The sequence below is a fragment of the Zootoca vivipara genome, chromosome 10 (assembly GCF_963506605.1).
Source record: "Zootoca vivipara chromosome 10, rZooViv1.1, whole genome shotgun sequence".
Taxonomy (NCBI): domain Eukaryota; kingdom Metazoa; phylum Chordata; class Lepidosauria; order Squamata; family Lacertidae; genus Zootoca; species Zootoca vivipara.
Window position 1 is genome coordinate 56,563,734 of NC_083285.1, and position 18,969 is coordinate 56,582,702.

General features: G+C 44.5%; 1 protein-coding gene across 27 annotated transcripts in view; it reads right to left on the reverse strand.

The window, feature by feature from the left end:
* The window catches only part of MICAL3 (microtubule associated monooxygenase, calponin and LIM domain containing 3), a 186,304-nt gene that overhangs the window by 118,123 nt on the left and 49,212 nt on the right, over positions 1-18,969 (reverse strand). Inside the window, exon 1 of one of the 27 annotated variants that reach the window (XM_060280020.1) lies at positions 11,335-11,520. The exons of 25 other annotated variants lie outside the window; for them this stretch is intronic. The gene's annotated coding sequence lies outside the window, so the exon portion shown is untranslated. One more of the 27 variants, XM_035126939.2, reaches the window with a different exon arrangement.

Genomic DNA, 18,969 nt, shown 5'->3' on the forward strand with positions numbered 1-18,969 from the left:
TGAAGCGAACTTTTCCATTGAAAGTAATGGAAAGTGGATTAATCCGTTCCAGACGGGTCCGCGAAGTACTTAAACTGAAGCGTTCATAAACTGAAACATGGGTGTAATTGGTTCCGGAAGTCTGTTCATAAACTGAAGCGTTCATAAACTGAAGCGAACTTTCCCATTAAAAGTAATGGAAAGTGAATTAATCCGTTCCAGATGGGTCCGCGGCGTTCATAAACTGAAAATTCATAAACCGAGGTGTTCATAAACCGAGGTTCCACTGTACTGAAGAGAGAACTCTTCAGGTATGTTGCCAAAACTAATACGCCATGGCCTAGTGACCCAACTACAAAGGCGGCTACTCACAATGGGCAGGGGTATGAATACACAGTGTATGTACATCATGACCCAAGAGAACTATTTGTATTTGTATTTTTAAAATATAAGAACTGCACAGTTAAACTATGGAATTTCCTCCCCCAAGAGGCAGTGAAGTCCACCAACTTTGAACAGCTTAAGAAGAGGATTATACAATTCACAGAGATAAAGGTCATCAATGGCTACTAGCCATGATCGGCTATGTTCTACCTCCACAGTCAAGAGGCAGTAATGCTTCTGAATAAAGGTAAAGGGACCCCTGACCATTAGGTCCAGTCGTGACCGACTCTGGGGTTGCGCGCTCATCTCGCATTATTGGCCGAGGGAGCCGGCGTATAGCTTCCAGGTCATGTGGCCAGCATGACAAAGCCGCTTCTGGCGAACCAGAGCAGCACATGGAAACGCCGTTTACCTTCCCGCTGTAGCGGTTCCTATTTATCTACTTGCATTTTGACATGCTTTCGAACTGCTAGGTTGGCAGGAGCTGGGACCAAGCAACGGGAGCTCACCCCGTCACAGGGATTCGAACCACCGACCTTCTGATCGGCAAGCCCTAGGCTCAGTGGTTTAACCACAGCGCCACCTGGGTCCAATGCTTCTGAATACCAGGTGCTAAAAACTGCAAGAGGGGAAAGAGCTCTTGCATTCAGGTCCTGCTAGAGGGCTTCCCACAGGCATCTGGTTGGGCACTGCGGGAAGAGGATGCTGGGCTAGATGGACCATTGGCCTGAGCTGGCAGAGTTTTCTTATGTTCCTAGTCCTGAAGGCTGCAAAGATACAACTGAAAGTAAATGTAAGTCTCAGAAATCAGAAACTATGAGTAGAACTTGCAATAATCAGGGAAGAGAATGATTTGATGCCCTTCATAGATAGTAGTAGGATTACTTATTCAAATGAAATTATAAGCCACCCTTCACCATGTGGTCCCAAGGTAGGTTACTGCTCAGTACAATAAAGGCATGTAATACATTTCAACTCTAAAAGCCTGTGCAAAAAAAAGTACATTTTCGCCCAACTTTGAACAGTGACAATGCCAGCTGGGTGTTCTACCATCTGAAAGTCACCACAGAAAAGCTCCTCTCGTGAACTTGGCATGGTGGCAGAACTGGCAGCGGGGCCTTCCCTGTCAACACACAGGCAAATCTATGTGCGAGGCAGCAGTCCTTGAGACATCTGGGGCCCAAATACTTATATGCACCTTGAACTGGGCTTGGGAGCACACCGGCAACCAGTGTTGGTCTGTAAGATGTGGTGTAATATGTGCCCGGCCAGTAGTGCCACCCAGCACCTTGACAACTGCATTCTGCTCCAATTGTCAAACCACATGGAACCAGTTGCCTACCCGTAGGTTTTGCAAAGAGGATTGTATCCGATATAAAGGGTCACAATCTTCTTACCAGGAGGAGTTTCATGCACAATTTGTCCAAATGAAAATGGAGGTTTCCTCCCCAAGTGTTTTGGACTTAAAAGACTTCTTTAAATAAGTAAAACGCTGAGGTCTGGATGTCACACTTATCCCATTACAGCACCATAAATGGGACCAGCATCCCTTAGCAACTGTTTTCATCGGCCTCCACATCCATCTACCTCCATTAGCATGCCTTATCTTTGCTACCATAGGCATTCCTATCCACACTAGAGCAACACATCTGATCTCTAAATAAAAAGGAAGACAGGTAGAAAGTACACTTCTATCAGGACACAGAATCCATAAGTGGCACAGCTCCTACAAGCTAATATGACTTTTAAAAACAAAATGCATTTTTGCTGGAATGGAGATATGGCTTTAACTCAAATTCAACTTCATATTCTTGTTTTCTCACCCCCTGGCAGGGAGTAAGACAAGGCAAATCTTCAGATTATGCTTCTTGCCATTCCAATGTGTCAGTTCTCTCTGGAGTGTTTTGCTTGTTGCACATTTGCCAACACTACGTCAACTGACATTATTTAGGATTTGAAGCAATAAGCAGGCATCTCCCCCTGGGGCTTACTTACATGATAAGGGCACATTCACACAGGATGACAGGCGCCATAAAATCTCCACCCAAGGGGTAGGGGGAACAGACAGGCTGACTCAGAAGGAAGCCCTATTTGTGTGAAATACCACCATTCCATGCAGCAATTTACACAGTGGTGGGTCAAAACAGGCTCACCATCATCACAAGGTAGTGCCCTATGGACACTATCTGCATACAGCAGACATAATGACCTCCCAGTGTTTTGGACTACAACTCCCATCAGCCCCAGCCAGCACAGCTGGAGGGCACTACCTTGAGAAAGGCTGGCACAGAGAAACTATCAACACAAATAGCACTTCCATGGACCTAACCACAAGCCCAGAGGCAGCCCTGTGCACTCTCCACGGTTACCGTATTGTGGCTGCCATCATGTACGAACCACTGATAGAAGAATTAAGAGCAGTCTGAATGACCACAGTAAATCTAGTCTCAAAAACAGATGCAAATAAACATTGTGAAGGGCAAGTGGTGGTATTCAACACTGGTCCTGCTCAAAGCAGACCTATTGAAATTAATAGACATAACTAACTTAGGTTCATTAATTTCAGTGGGTCTACTCTGAGCAGGACTAGTCTTGATTCATTGTGGTCTGAAGTACCTCTTTTGGCGGATGTTAATGCTTTTTTGAGAAAAATGACCCGTCTCCTTTGTATATTATTCCGTATCGCACCATATACAACAATGGTAAAAAGTGACACAATGTGAGAAATATTAGCACCATCACAAATGTGAGTCATTTTTCCCGCTCATGCTGCTGATCTGGACTAAAGGCAACATCACTCTTTCAGGAGAAATGACTGAAGAACGTAAGTAGTGAGTGACAGTCATTATTCCCTGATCAACCACTCCAGAATAAAGATGGCACCCTCTAAAGACATCCTACCTGCACACAGAGCCTTGTGTCCTCCCAGAGAGACTCTCTGTACATATCCCCAAATCACTTCAGTGTATCAAGTTACACTTGCGCCCCCCTCAGTTGCTGACAAAATGCTTTTTATAGTAACAGAGAGCATAAAGCAAAGAACACACTACGGTTTAGTGCCAGCAGAGGTCCACGGAGCAAGGCTGAAGCTAAACATAGCTCATCGAATGTCCTCCTCTTGTTTTTCCACTTTGCCAGACACAGGAATGCCGCAAGAGAATCTTATGTAGTGTCTGGGGAACTAGGGGAAGGGAGTTTAAAACAAAGAAAATCCAAGAGCCATGTCGCCTCCAGGAATCGAGTGCACAGCCTTTTGACCCCACTGTTTACAACCTTTTACAATGAACCTTTTACAATGATTTATCTGCTCACCCAAGGATAACAATTCAGTCATTTGTTGAAGTGGGGTGAAGAAGAGTCTACAAAAGCTCCCGCCATAAATAAATCTGCTAGCCTGTAAGGTGCCACAAGAAACCCTTGCTTGCATTGTAGAGCCTTCAGTCTTTGTGTGATGCGATCGTTTACACTGGCTGCCTCAGTCTTTGGATGCCTCTTAACAGCAGCGGTGCAACATTAAAAAGCAGGTGGGTGCAATACCCTTCCTGACACGGGGGAAAGGGGAAACAGGCACAGGCGCATTAGCAGCATTCAAAACTTCCTTCTGTCTGGAGCTTCAGTGATTTCCATCCATTAACTCGTGCCGGGAATATTCAGACCCCTAAAGCTCTCGAAATCTGGAGGCAGCAAGCCAGAGAAATACAAGGGGAGGCAGAGGTGCCTGCCAGGTTTCCAAGGTATTGGTTTCCGTGCCTGTGCCATTAAGCCAGCAGGACCTTGCATGTTTTTGTCTTGAGGCAGGCAATGCTGACCCAGTCCAAGTGGACATTAGATGGTCAAGCAAATAGATTTAAATACCTAGGATTATTTATTAATGAAAAGCTTTCATGGAAGAGGCATAGCTTGGGGGGGGGCACTTACCCCACAGCTGAGGGGGAGGTGGTGGGCAGACTTATTGGAGGCTCCGTGTAGCACATCCTGCCTTGGCTTGCCCCACCCCAGGCATAGGGCATGCACACTGAGCAGCTAGCTACGCCACTGTTTCATGGCACCCCCATCTGGATGCAATCAAGCTATTATCTGCCCGCTCTACTGGACAGCTATACAGGTTCTTCCACTCGAAGGGGGGGCAGGCCTTAATCAATTCAATTCAGCCATCAAGATCTAAGTGTAAAAGATCGGTATCAAATCAGAACTAGGAGCCCACCGGGCTTCCACCGGGGACTCTGGCAAAAACAATGTGGAAGGCAGCAGTTATGAGTTCCCAGTCTCTGCAGAAGTGGAAGGCACTGTGGTTCTCTAGCAGTTTGACTTCACCGCCAGAGGTGCACCCCGTTGTCTCTCGAGAAAGACAAATGCCAGCAACTGTAACAAAACTGCAGAGTGCTGCTTTCCCCCCAACCCCAACTCAAGAATAGAGGGTCTCTTCACCCATTATGTCCACAGATGCAGACCTAACATGCTTACACACCTAAACATGCGAAGTACAAACATAGAGATCATGCAGGCATGCTTCTTAGGGAGTTGAGGTTGGTTGTGGTTCCCTGTTTAGAGCAGACTTCACAGCAGGCTTAGATTGCTACTGCATAAGATGTGAAAACCCCACTAAAAGGAAACAGGATCAACACTCAGGTCTTAGCAGTGTGGGCTGGACTGTTTCTATCCCAGGGCAAAGCAGCAGCCTAACAGGCCCATAGTATTCCAGTGAGGTAATTTGACAGAAGCTGGCAGGGATCAAAAGGATGGCCCCCATCCATTTGCTTCGTAGCAAGGCAAAAACATCCACACCGTCAACCTTCTATAGATCTAACCCACATCATTCATCTTGCCTTGGATAGCTGCTGAAATGTCATTTTACATCCTGGGGTGCGTGTTAGTAGGCGCCAAGCTACACAAATTTTTCCAGTTGGTGTCTACTTGCACAGGGCAAGGCCCCAGGGTTACCAAGAAGAGATGGGCTATATTTTTCCACATCCAATGCCATCTCTATGACAGCTTTGTGAATTACACAAAGCAAATACGGTAGATGCACCACCTATAATTACCAGGGTAGAAAAAGGAACACACAGTTTAAAACATACACGCACATAGTCATGGGTGGCAGAATGTAGCAGCCTGGCAGAGAAAGCTTATTTGCTTGCACACACTCAGTTCCTGAAGTTTGCCAGCATTCAGAGTCAATATGTCTTAAGAATCTTAAGGGTGAGAAATCTCTCTAGAGCCCTGTTTTTGCAAAGATCCTGGCTCTCAACTTCAGGACACCAATTTAATCTAAGAATCATGGAGAACTGATGATACCAGTGTTCTGTATCTGAAATTGGGGGGGGGGGAGTGGGGCACCTCTCAACAGGGAACACCCACAGGAGAAAAGCAATGTCTGAACATGCCCAACTGTTTAGCTGGAAATGTGACCTACAGCCATCCATCCATCCATAAATAAATAAATAAATAAATAAATAAATAAATAAATAAATAAATAAATAAATAAGATAAAGTGGTTGTTAACCACCTGGGACGTGGGTGGCCCTGTGGTCTAAACAACAGAGCCTAGTGCTTGCCGATCAAAAGGTCGGCAGTTCAAATCCCCGCGACGGGGTGAGCTCCGGTTGCTTGGTCCCAGCTCCTGCCAACCTAGCAGTTCAAAAGCACGTCAAAGTTCAAGTAGATAAATAGGTACCGCTACAGCGGGAAGGTAAACGGTGTTTCCGTGCACTGCTCTGGTTTGCCAGAAGCAGCTTAGTCATGCTGGCCACATGACTCGGAAGCTGTACGCCGGCTCCCTCGGCCAGTAAAGCGACATGAGCGCCGCAACCCGAGAGTCGTCCAGAACTGGACCTAATGGTCACGGGTCCCTTTACCTTTACTAATTGCTCACTATGGAATTCCTCAAAAGGCCCCCCACCTCCTACTTCAAGAGGACACAGGAGCTGGCCTAAATTCAGTGTCCTAAACTGAAAGGTTTATGTTATTCTATGCCTGTATCCTTCATCTTAATTACATGTTGCTAACAAGAAGGGGGAAAGGAGAAAGCAGAGAAATTGGAGAAAGATGGGAGAGAAGGGGTGCCCCACTTACTTTTGGCTCTCACTGCCCCATTTTTACTTCAGCCCCACAGACCACTGGCATGCAACCCTCCTGCAGATTATGGGAATATGGCCCTTGACAAGAGAAAAAGGTTCGCCACTCAATTCTATGCCAAGATCCCATGTGGTTTTCAGCATGTGCGACTTGGCCAGCCAGCATAATTGAGGAAAAAAACACAGGGAATCTGAGGAATGAAGTGAAGAGTGAACGTCTTTCCTCAGCAACTCATTACCTCCACAGATGCAACTAGATACTATTTGGAATCTTTTCCGAGCTCTTGGATGGCAAAGATATGTGAAGTTCCTGTAATTTATGTCCAGTTAAAACAGGCTGACAACACAGGTGTGGCCAGCTTATCCTTGTTCCATTTATGTAGAAGGAACATCAAAATGTGGGCTGTGTGTCAAGTTTTCCCTCCAGTTCTGCAGAGAGCAGGTGAACTTCACCAACCCTCCTGTGTGTTTTGTGCTTTAGGGCTCACTTTTACCGGCTTGAGTGAGTCATGTATTAAGTAGCCATAACCATAGCGTGCTCAAAGAGTGCACTGATCCACCCAAAAAGAATGGAAAAAGCTGCCTGAGGGTTAGGACATCTCTTGCTGCTGGACGTTGCCTTATAAGAACAGATGGGAATCAGTTAGGAAACCAAAAATAAATACAGAAAAAAAAGTCAGCACCCAAGAGTATTCCAAATGCCAGGTCTGAAACTCTAACAGTGGAGTAGGCAAAGAACTAAACTGTAAACTAGGAATGTTTTAATTGAATCTCATCTGTCATCTGGGTGCCTTATGCCAAATTTGGGAAATGTATAACCTCATCCACCCCAGGCACCATTGGTCAGAGACTATGGAAGTTGCAGCTCAAATGTGGTGGGCACACTTGATCTATATGCAGGGATTTATTTATTTTTTCCAAATAGAGAAGCATTCAAATTCTACAAGAAGTATAAGTAGTCATGCTGGCCTATCAGAAAAATTCCAAAATGCAAGCCTGCAATGGTACAGCCCAGATAGAGGTTTACAATCTCAGCAAAAATAATATATATCACCATATGGGCAAACACAATTCAAGAAACGACTTCCCCTTTTGCTGCCTCTCGAGCAAACATACCCTCTGCTGCTAATGCGGGGGGGGGGGGGGAATGTCTCAAGCATAACACAATTACAGAATTATGTAATTAGAATTACAAACTAGGCGGGAAGGGGAGCTTCTTCCCGAGTCCCATGGGGAAGAAGCTTATCAGGGGGTGTCTATAAGGAACTTATAGACTTGTATTTAAGCACTAGCCTGGTGACCACAGGAACCCAGAGCTGCAGGGAGGCAGGCAGGCAGATGGAACATCACACAAACAAGTGAGCAGGCTGGTGATAGAGGGATGGAACACGCAGTCGCTCCTCTGAGGCCAATATAGAAGCCAAGCAAGCTGCTAGTTCCTCCTCTGCCAGCCCTCAGCAGGCTAGTAATTATTTTGGGAGGCTAGTTAATGTAGGGGCTTATTTACCCGGCTGTTGTAGCCACCTGTTGTGGGCACTCGTCTGTCTCGAGAGACAATGAAAGATTGTGCCTTTGAGAGTCAAGTCAAACCATTGAAGAGTTGCAGGGCCTGCTGTGTCTGTAGAAATCGATACATGAGAGAAATGCTCTATTACAGGTGGGGCAGCAGAAATTAAAAAACCTGAAGAATCAACACCAGAGAACGAGAAAATGCTCAGAGGTATGTCTGGCAGATTATTCCTATAAGACTTGCCAATAATCTGCTTCACCACAGCTTTGGCTTAAGACACCCTAGATCAGCGTTTCTCAACCGCTGTTCTGCGGCACACTAGTGTGCCGCGAGACGCTGGCTGGTGTGCGGCGACGAGAAGGGCGATTTGCATTGTCACGTGCCTGGCGGCCGCCAATAATCAGCACTAACCCACCGGAAAGGAAGCCGGCCGGGTCACGACGCGGGGCGAGCGCCGCTCTCAACAGCCATCACCATGGGAGGGTGGTTTTAGACAAACTTAAAGAAGCTGGCTGGATGAGCTCAACCTGAAACTTGCTGAGCAAAGGATTGTGCTGGCAGAGAAATCAGCGGCTTGTGAAGCCTTATTACAGGAGATTGCAACCAACACAGCAATTGGCAAGTGTTTCTTACATTCATAATTATATAGTCAATATAGGGCGGCACAGAGTTAATTTTTTTAACTTTTTTAATGGTGGTGTGCCTCGTGATTTTTTTCATGGAACAAGTGTGTCTTGGCCCAAAATAGGTTGAGAAACACTGCCCTAGATCAGGCATCCCCAAACTTCGGCCCTCCAGATGTTTTGGACTACAATTCCCATCTTCCCCGACCAGTGGTCCTGTTAGCTAGGGATCATGGGAGTTGTAGGCCAAAACATCTGGAGGGCCGCAGTTTGGGGATGCCTGCCCTAGATACACTAGACTGGAGTCAGAAGTCCATATGTATCTCAATCACAATGGGTATTTTAAAATCATAGCTCTCAACCACGACAGAGTAAAAGCCAAGTACTATTCCAATTATTCCCTAGCACGACCCTGTCTCTCTCACATCCTCATCTTGGCAGAGACCACTAACTATAATATGATGTGGTCCAGACAAGGCTGAAGTCATCTTCACCTGGTTCAAAGGTGCTGTCTGAGCACGGCGGATGATATTGTTATACGTATTTCGAACTTTGTACATTTCCCCGCTGTATTTTAGCACGGGGCAGAGCAGCAACAGATGTAAACACAGTGAAATGTATGCCATTTAAATGTGTTTTTCTGATATACAGCACTGCATATTCAACAAATCCTCATCCTGGAAAAAGACTGTTTCATTCTCTTTCAATCTCAGAGAGATCTGATCATTGGCAAAAAATTAAAAAATCCCAGACATAAGACATGGGGGCCAAACCCAGGATCTTCTGAATGCAAAACATGAATGAGCTCCACCACTGAGCTATGGCCCTTCCCCAAGAACTACCTCGCTGAATTCCCAAAGCAGAAATAACTGTTGAATTCAGTTCCACTACAAATCAGCATTAGTCAAATGTTGCAAACTCACATAACCAGCTTCCTAAAGTAAGGTTACCAGATTTTTTTTTCAATGAATCCGGGGACACTTTTCAACTTCAATGGATTTTGTAATGGGACTGGTTTGTAAATCCGGGGACTGTCCCCTGGAAATAAAACTGGTTATCACACAGCTTACCCACTGCAGAAATGCAGAGCAACATAAGCCAAACAATTGAGCTTTTAAAAAGAAATCCCATGGCGACACCCAAACTAGACAGGAATCATGTTCTAATGGGGATGTAAATTAGGAAACAAGGGTCTGGTGTTCTTGTCTGAGAACTTTTATACTACATCCACAAGAAGCATAACTTTTCTGCTGTCACCTTGGACTGATTCTGACATTTTCTTATATTGTCTGATTCTGACATTTTCTTATATTGCCTTTGCTCTTGCAACAAGTTATTTTGTCACTTCTTTATGCCCACTCCTCAAAGCTACATTTTTCTATCATAACTCCTGGATGCTACATAAAAAATTATATACCATATACATATACATATATATGTCAAGAGTTGAAAGGAAGGCACCAAGTGCTTTAATGAATGTGATTCCATCCAGTAGAGGGCAGCAGCACATACATACACAAATCTGCAAATTGTTGATTTTGCCAGCATAACAGCAACATCAGAGCACTGTATGAAGAATGAAGACAGCCCAGCTGCATCCAGCACACTGTGAACTAGACAACTGTGCTCATAACTAACAGGTCAGAAATTAGAGCACATCTTTTAATTTGGGCAGAAAGGTTCTAAGGACAGGACACGGCTGGCTCTTGAGTTGTCAAGGGATCTAGAACTCCATGGTTGAAATGGGGTAGCTACATTCACTGAAGATGGCATATAGAGAACATTTCAGAGTGCTCAGAGCATATAATAATAATAATAATAATAATAATAATAATAATAATAATAATAATAATTTATTATTTATACCCCGCCCATCTGGCCGGGTTCCCCCAGCCACTCTGGGCGGCTTCCAAAAAAACAGAAATTTAATATATTTAATCCTAACAACAAAAGCAACAACCCTGTCCAACTGGTCTGTTTTAATCCAATACTGCAACTGGTGGGGACTGAGATCAACAGATACCGATTTGCCTGAAGCCAGCTGATTAGTCTAATTACGGAGAGGCAAGATCTATGGAAAACAAGTACAGCACATCTGCCAAAATGTGCATCCCCAGCTGCACATGCAATAAGGATCACACCCTTGCATTCTGCGCTGATCTGGAAAACTACCATTTCTTCATTCCTTATTTTTTTTAAAAAGAACTTCTTATGGATTAGAATTCATACTGCAACCTACATTAAGAGATCTTGAAAAATGGATCCTGAAGGCACTGTGGTTTTTTGTTTGCTAATTTCCATACTCTGTGAAGAGATAACACCCTTTCACTCCAGTTTTGAATTCCTAAATACAAGCTACACCAGACCAGTTCGCTAAACTTCAACCGATCCCAGTTTCCATTACTCTTTGAAAACTAACATGTTATACCACATAATTTAAACCAGAGGATGAAGCAAAGCAATTAGAAACAAATTAGCTAGACTTCCCACACTGTCCCATTAGAAGCTTCACACCCTAACCAACCACACCTTACCATATCTCCTTAGTGATGGGAGAAACCACAAGCTCCAGAAAACAAAGCCTGCTCCAGATGCTGTACCAACATTCCCCATTCAGAAGGCGATTATAAAACTTTTGTTAGCACAGCTAAGCTAAACAAATTGCTTTCCCATGAAACTGTCAAAGAGGATGGCAGGGACTGAGCAATTTCTGTTTCCTGGGCAAAGAGTCTCAAAGCAAGCAGCTCTCTACAGGACCAATGACCTGGATTCTGCAGCACTAACAGCTGATTAGGACCGGAGCTTCTGCCTTCAGGGGTGAGCTTCCATCTTCCAAGCGAACAGTGTTTGTGCACTGTTCAAGCACTTAAAAATAGCAACTGGGCAGCACGCTCCCCTCTCTGGTTGGACACCTGACTCCCACTTGAGGCTGAAACTAGCATTTAGTAAAGCAATTCTCCCATCACCCTAGCTAGCGGGCCCAGTGGTCAGGTATGATGGGAGTTGTAGTCCAACGACATCTGGGGACTCAAGGCTGAAAAAGGCTGCTCCAGAGGCTGTGAAAGGAATTGGTGGAAGTGATCCGAGTGTTGTGGACTAAGAGAGTTTTAAAGCGACACCTGCTTCCTAGTAAGAATCCAATGTAAAATATGATAGATCTTTGCAACTTCCCTCTGGTCTCTGCCCAGTTCAGTTTCCAGATGACCAATGACGCTTGTCCCTCTTCAGGCCTGTGCAGAAGATGTGGGGGGGGGGGCAGCTGGGTACACTTGTCTTGAGCCTCGGAGGGCTAAGATGGCTGGGGTGTGTGGGGGCACCATGGGCCTGTCAGACTTCACTGTCACGCCATGAATCTTCTCTTTAGCGGAGCTTCAAAATGCCCTTTTAAGATCCATGTGCTTTCAGAATACAAAACCTAGCTCTATACCAAAGGAAACACCAGTTAATTTGGCTTAAACTAGGGGTAGGACAGATCGTGAAGCTGAGGCTCCAATACTTTGGCCACCTCATGAGAAGAGAAGACTCCCTGGAAAAGACCCTGATGTTGGGAAAGATTGAGGGCACTAGGAGAAGGGGACGACAAAGGATGAGAAGGTTGGACAGTGTTCTCGAAGCTACGAACATGAGTTTGACCAAACTGCGGGAGGCAGTGGAAGACAGGAGTGCCTGGCGTGCTATGGTCCATGGGGTCACGAAGAGTCGGACATGACTAAACGACTAAACAACAACAACAACAAGGGGTAGGCAACTGTGGTCCTGCAGGTGTAGCTGAACTACAACTTCCATGGCATCTGACATTAGACATGCTGGCTGGGGGTGATGAGAGTTGGGAGCCCAACAACATCCTGAGAGCCGATACCTGGAGGGCACCTGGTTCCCCAACCCTGCTTTAAAACGAACATACTCTGTTCTAGTTGCTATATTTAGCACCTTTATGCGAAATTGACAATGGAGAGAAACTACATGAGTTGATGGAAGGAGCTAAGAAGTCTGTTTAGAACAGAGCAAGGATAACTGGGGAACCCTAGGGAGACAAAGCAGAAATCTTGGGCAAACAACCCTTATCCCAAAGCCTCCCCTTTATACACATTCCCAGCACATTTTAAACATTTCTTGATAACCACGAGAGTTAGGAATTGCGTTCCCTTTTTTAAAAAAAAATAAATGGTGAGGGGGAAATGAAAGCAAACTGCTGTACTGGATTCTGTTCTGAGCAAAGCAGGTTTCGCATAAGGAAGGCGGCGCCAAACCAATTTTCAAAGCCAAAGTAAATAAGCTTCCACAGCTGCATTATGCCAAAAGTACCAGCCGTTCTTCCAGACGAGCTGATGATCCATGAATTGACATGGACAAACACAAACCCCTCCACCTCTTAAAACGCCTCACGGGAGCTAGAACAAAGTATGTAGCACAGAGAGGCAGCTTCCAGCTTACACCATGTACCCCCCCCCCATCTTTAGCTCCTTCTTGAAAGTCAAAAAAGAAAAAGTGAATGCAATACATTAACACCCACCGCTAGCCTGTCTCCAGGTTGGGCCACAGCTCAGCAACATGAGTCAGTTGGAGCACCAAAAAGCCGGCATGAACTGGCAGCATGCCACACCAGCATGCTTTGGCAGTTAGTGCAAATAGGAAAATCTGAGGGCTGGTCTTAAGTCCTCTGGATTAAATATTGGGAAGTCAAACACATCCTAAAAGAGGCACATTACATCAGAGGTAAGCGAAGTTCAGCACAAGGAACCAGGACTAGTGCTCCAACATGAGGGTGCCTGGAGAAGCTGAAGAATATCTGGTCCACATCGACAACGTATGCAAAGCCAGCGTAAGGGATTGAACGCAGCAGATATATACATACACGTTTCCAGGGCCACAAATAAAAAGATGTGATTAAGAGCAGTTTAAGAAGAAAAGTGGATGTAAAACCACAAGATTTTATTTGATGGCAGTGCAATCATTTTGTAGGGGATTAATCTGTTGTCTAATCAGCACCGTATTTGGTTCAAGATGCCTGTGCTGCAGTGTGCCGGCTAGTTCTTTAAGCTTAGGGTGACATCTGTTAGACTAGTTCATGTCACATTTTTCAAGTGACTAACCTGCCTGCCCAAATGCCCATGGAAGACTAAGAAGTAAAAGCAAACGGCTTCAGTGAACTCTAAAAAGATTTGAGTCTGCAGGTTCGTGAAAAAGCAATTCAAGACTATTAACAAGCTTATATGCTATACCTCTTGGGTATCAAGGAAAGGCAGGTACCAGTAAACTAACAAACTTAGAACGCTGTCATTCATTTAAAAATGTAAACATGCTGTAAAGTTGAAATATGTACTACTAACCGTTTGTGTGTAAAAATATATGGAAGACAGAGAAGACAAAGGAGACTTTCGTTCTTTTCCGCTCTTTGGAACTCTCTTCTATACAGAGGTATTTTGTGGCTGTCTGCACTGCAAACAACCCTACTCAAGCAGAGGAAAGCCCACAGCAAGGTAAGAGAGTTACTGTTTTGCATACAAGAGTTTCCAGGTTCAATCTTGGCAATTCCAACTAAAGGATCTCAAGTACATGGGAAAGAACTCTTCTTGAGACCATGACAAGCTCTAGTCAATTAGAGCAGAAAAAATTAAGTCAGATAGGCTAGTAGTCACTTTTGGCATAATGCGGGTTCAAATGTTCACAAATCAGAAAATTCTGCTTTTGAGCAGAGCTGCTTGGGCAGTGGTGGCAAAACACAAAGACAGCCACCATGAGAGGTCCAGAGCATAGCAACACAAGTGTGGGCCTTCTTTGTGGCAACTTCCTGCTTGTCAAGTGCTCTCTCCTCAAGGAAACTTGCCTGGCACCTTTGTTACGTACTTTTAGGTGCCAGGCAAAGACTGTATGCCCTTCTAAACTGGGGTGTGTGTGTGTGTGTGTGTGTGTGTGTTGTTTGTTACTATGTTATGTATTTTTGTGTTTTTGTACTATAAGCATTTCTGTGATCCTTGGAAGAAGAAAACTGTAGAAATGTAATAAATAAAATAAATAAAGTAAATATATAAATAAATAATACTAGCAGGAACCAAGAGCACCCCTTATGCTGCAGGTTCTGCTCTATTATATCTTCACTGAAGCAGTCAAGTGCCTAGAACAGGGGTCCCCAAACTAAGGCCCGGGGGCCGGATGCGGCCCAGTTGCCTTCTAAATCCGGCCCACAGATGGTCCGGGAATCAGCATGTTTTTACATGAGTAAAATGTGTCCTTTTATTTAAAATGCATCTCTGGGTTATTTGTGGGCATAGGAATTTGTTCATCCCCCCCCCCAAAAAAATATATAGTCCGGCCCCCCACAAGGTCTGAGGGACAGTGGACCGGCCCCCTGCTGAAAAAGTTTGCTGACCTCTGGCCTAGAATGTATGTCCAGACACCATGAGGCCTTCCCCATTTTATGGTAAGTTTCATGTTTTTCCCTTCCAAAGTGCAACACACACACGAGATATGGAACACAAGAAGCTCCTTTCTCTCTCAAGAAGTCATAGAATCAACATCGTAGATTTGAAAGGGACCCAAAGGATCGTCTAGTCCAAGCCCCTGTGATGCAGAAATCACAGAGCATCCTTAACAGATGACCATCCAACCTCTGTTTGAAAACCACCAATGAAGAACGGTCCACACCGCCTTCCGAGGTGGTCTGCTCCACTGTCAAAAAGCTCTTGCCATTGAAAAGTTCTTCCTAACGTTTCCCTAATCTTCCCCATCATCTGCTTCCTGATCTTTTTAACTCAAGGGTGGGAAACCTGAGGCCCTCGTTGCAAGTCCAACAACAGGGCCACAGGTTCCCAAGCCCTGTTTTACCTAGTCATGCCAGGAATGCAGAACACACCCTATCACCAAGCACAGCCTATCACTTAGAATGAGAAATTAAGCATGGAATGAGTCTGTGTAAGAGATGTGACTTGCTGCACTCACGTAACCTTCCAGACCATTAGACTGAAGGGGTTGTTACTAGCCACAACAGCAAAAGAATCAGCAGCCATAACAGGGAGTCCACCCATAATTTAGAAAGCAGTTCCTGGTAGAAGAACCAGAGCAAACAGTAATTCAGTAATCAAGCAAGTGCTTTAAATAGTTCAAAACCAGATTGTGCTGTATAGTATAATTCCCTACTTGTTAGTGTGAAACATACCCGAGGGCAAAGGTTTGTTATGCTGTGTGCAGTATAACACAGAAGTGAAATGTTTCATCTATACACGGAGTTCCCTGCATGCTGTACAGCTGATGACTGATTATGTAGAGGCCTGAACAAAAAGGCAAGAGGGATTCAATAAAATAGGCAATTTTTCTCTCCCAAATGTATACTAGGCTGAAAGTCATTCATGGAGCCACTGCATAGTGTCAGTTCTTTGGCAATGCACTCTTGGTGAGACCCCCTTCGCCCCATTAAGTGTGGGGCATGCAAATGATGAATTCCATCATGTTATTTCTTACCACCTTGGGTGATCCATGCAAAGTGGTGGAGCACAACGGGGCAGTGACACCTTAGCTGGTCTTGGGGACTTGGTTAATGCAGTGTTTCCCAACCTGTGTGCCTCCAGATGTTTTGGGACTACAACTCCCATCATTCCTGACCACTGGTCTTGCTAGCTAGGGATGTTTTGGGAGTTGTAGTCCCAAAACATCTGGAGGCACACTGGTTGGGAAACACTGGGTTAATGTGTGACGGCGGGGGGGGGGGCGGGGGGATTGGCAAAAGGGAAGCACCGACTTTCAGATCCAAAGTCAAAGAGGCAAGTCTTGTTTTATTTATTTGCAGAAGCACTCTAATTTATTTCTGTATGTAATAGATTGCGAGTGCTTTAAAAATAGGAACATTACAAGACCAATAAAGGCTGGGTATATTTTGTTCTATTGTTTCAAACACTTGCTCCCATCATCTTTACAAGTGATCTTCACAAGTAACCAAACGGGGAGGAGGTTCCATTCCCTTTTTTAAAAAGATAAGTAAAAGCAATCTATGTAATGCGCCTTTTAATAACAATAGAAACAGAGTTGATTATGCAACAGAAACGGAATTGAAACATATAGATGTTACTGATCTTACAGCAACAACTATTAAAAGATCACCTGAAAGCAAGCTGGTGTCAGGCATGTTGCTCTGCTTTCCTTTGGACCACATCAGCGAGGCTGAAAGCGGGGTCATTGTCTGGGCAGTCCAGGACCCCGACACACACTCCACAGGCTTGTGCCCCAGGAAGGTCACTTCAGTGCTGCTAACGCAGCAGTTTGACTTCACCCTTGGAAGTGCACTCCATTGCCTCTCAAGTCAGATGGATGCCAACAACAACAAACTTGAAAACATTAGCCATAACCAGAAACGGACAACTCTTTAGCACCATGTTAAGTTCACCTCTGTTTTTCAGGCTGAGCAAGTGCCCTCTTGGGAATCTTGATCACTTGCAAAGAAATGAACAAGCAGGAAAATCTCTGAGAATGAACCATGCACTGTCCATTTAAGCACAATTTAGCCTCTAGACCAGGCATCCCCAAACTGTGGCCTTCCAGATGTTTTGGCCTACAACTCCCATGATCCCTAGCTAACAGGACCAGTGGTCAGGGATGATGGGAATTGTAGTCCAAAACATCTGGAGGGCCGGAGTTTGGGGATGCCTGCTCTAGAATCTACCTTTTCCCCTTTCCTACCAGGGAGCTGCAAAGAACTCTATTAATAAACTAGTTATGCTACACATACCTACAAGGAGACAAATTTTAGAAATTAAAAGTTTCAACACACCTCCACATTTCGAATGAGAAGAGAATTTCTAGAAACACATTAAGAATGACTGGTCAGGGAATGCCCGTTGGACTTAATAACAAAATACTGATTTGGGGAAGTCTGGACAGTAAAGGAACACCAAAAGTTATCGTGCATAAGTTTGTATTAGCCTCTTTATTCAAGTTATGTGTATGACAATGAAACTACTTCACTGAGAAAGGGAACTGCCTGAAATGAAAGGAAAATCCAAGCAAAAAATCTAAGCTGCAGCAGAAGCAGACTAACGCAGATTCCCTTCTGGAAATTATGAACGTTTATGGTGCTTTTTGGTTGATAAGAAGTAAGCAGCTGTAAACAACTCCCTTTCTCTACCTCCTTACAATGTTCTTCCATTGAACTGATCTGTTGCAAAGACTTTCTAAAGTTACTGCACTTACTGCAAAATTGTAAACCCCTTAACTGCTACTCCAATAAATACCAGGCCATATAGCAACCTGCTGTGCAAAGAAAATTGATACAAATGGGAACAGGTGAGTAGATCACGTTTCATTTGCCTCCGTCACCAACACTGACACTAGGTTACTGAAGTATCTCAATCAGTCCATGATCAGCTTCCACATTTGATTTAGCAGGTCTGGCATCAGCACCAGATACCTTCAAGGCCCCTGCACAGCCCACCACTGACTCCTACCTGCATGCCCTGAGCTCCCCTTTTTAAATAAAATTAAAAATTAAAAAATCAGGTGCTCCACTGTAATGAGTACCCCTTTGGCCTGGGGGAGGTGCCATGTTTAACCCAGGAGTGATGCTATGTCATGGACATTTTGGGAATTAAGAAAGATGTTCCCCCTAAAAATTCATCTTGGTGTTACTTGGTACCACCCATCACCCAGAAAGCCTGCCAGAGCATCTCAGCATGAAACGTACTGATAAGTTGTGATTTATCTGTGGCTATATCTTAATTGCTTCTTGCACCATTTGATTCCTGTAGCATGGCATATATATTTACTGTTTTTATTATTTTAATGTGTGCCACCATGGTAATTTTTACTGAAGAGTAGTATAGCCTTTTTCTACACAAATAAACAAATATTGGGGAAGAAGCCTGGTGGGCAGCTGCTGGAACATGTGGAAACGCTTACATGTCCAACATACACCAATCTGTAAAACAATTATAAATAGGTTCAGTTGGTTATAAAGGGAGGCTTATAAAGGGAGAATTTGGAGGCACAGTTGTTACAAAGACTGAACTGAAATCCTCAGAGGAAATAACCAAGACCACAGGAACCCAACCTGAAGCACTTAGGAACAGAACTTTGTTTTGTAAACTACTTTTGTAAACTACTATCAAGCAGTATGAACGTTTTATGAAACAAACAAATAAGAAAGGAGGAAACACTCATACAAGCACAAATAGTAAATTACAAATTATACTAGTTTTGCAACTTTATCAACAGCAACCAATGCTTTCTTTCAGTCAATCAAGACTGGATATGAATTAGTGCAGGCACCCCCAAACTTCGGCCCTCCAGATGTTTTGGATTACAATTCCCATCATCCCCGACAACTGGACCTGTTAGCTAGGGATCATGGGAGTTGCAGGCCAAAACATCTGGAGGGCCGCAGTTTGGGGGTGCCTGAATTACTGTCACAGAA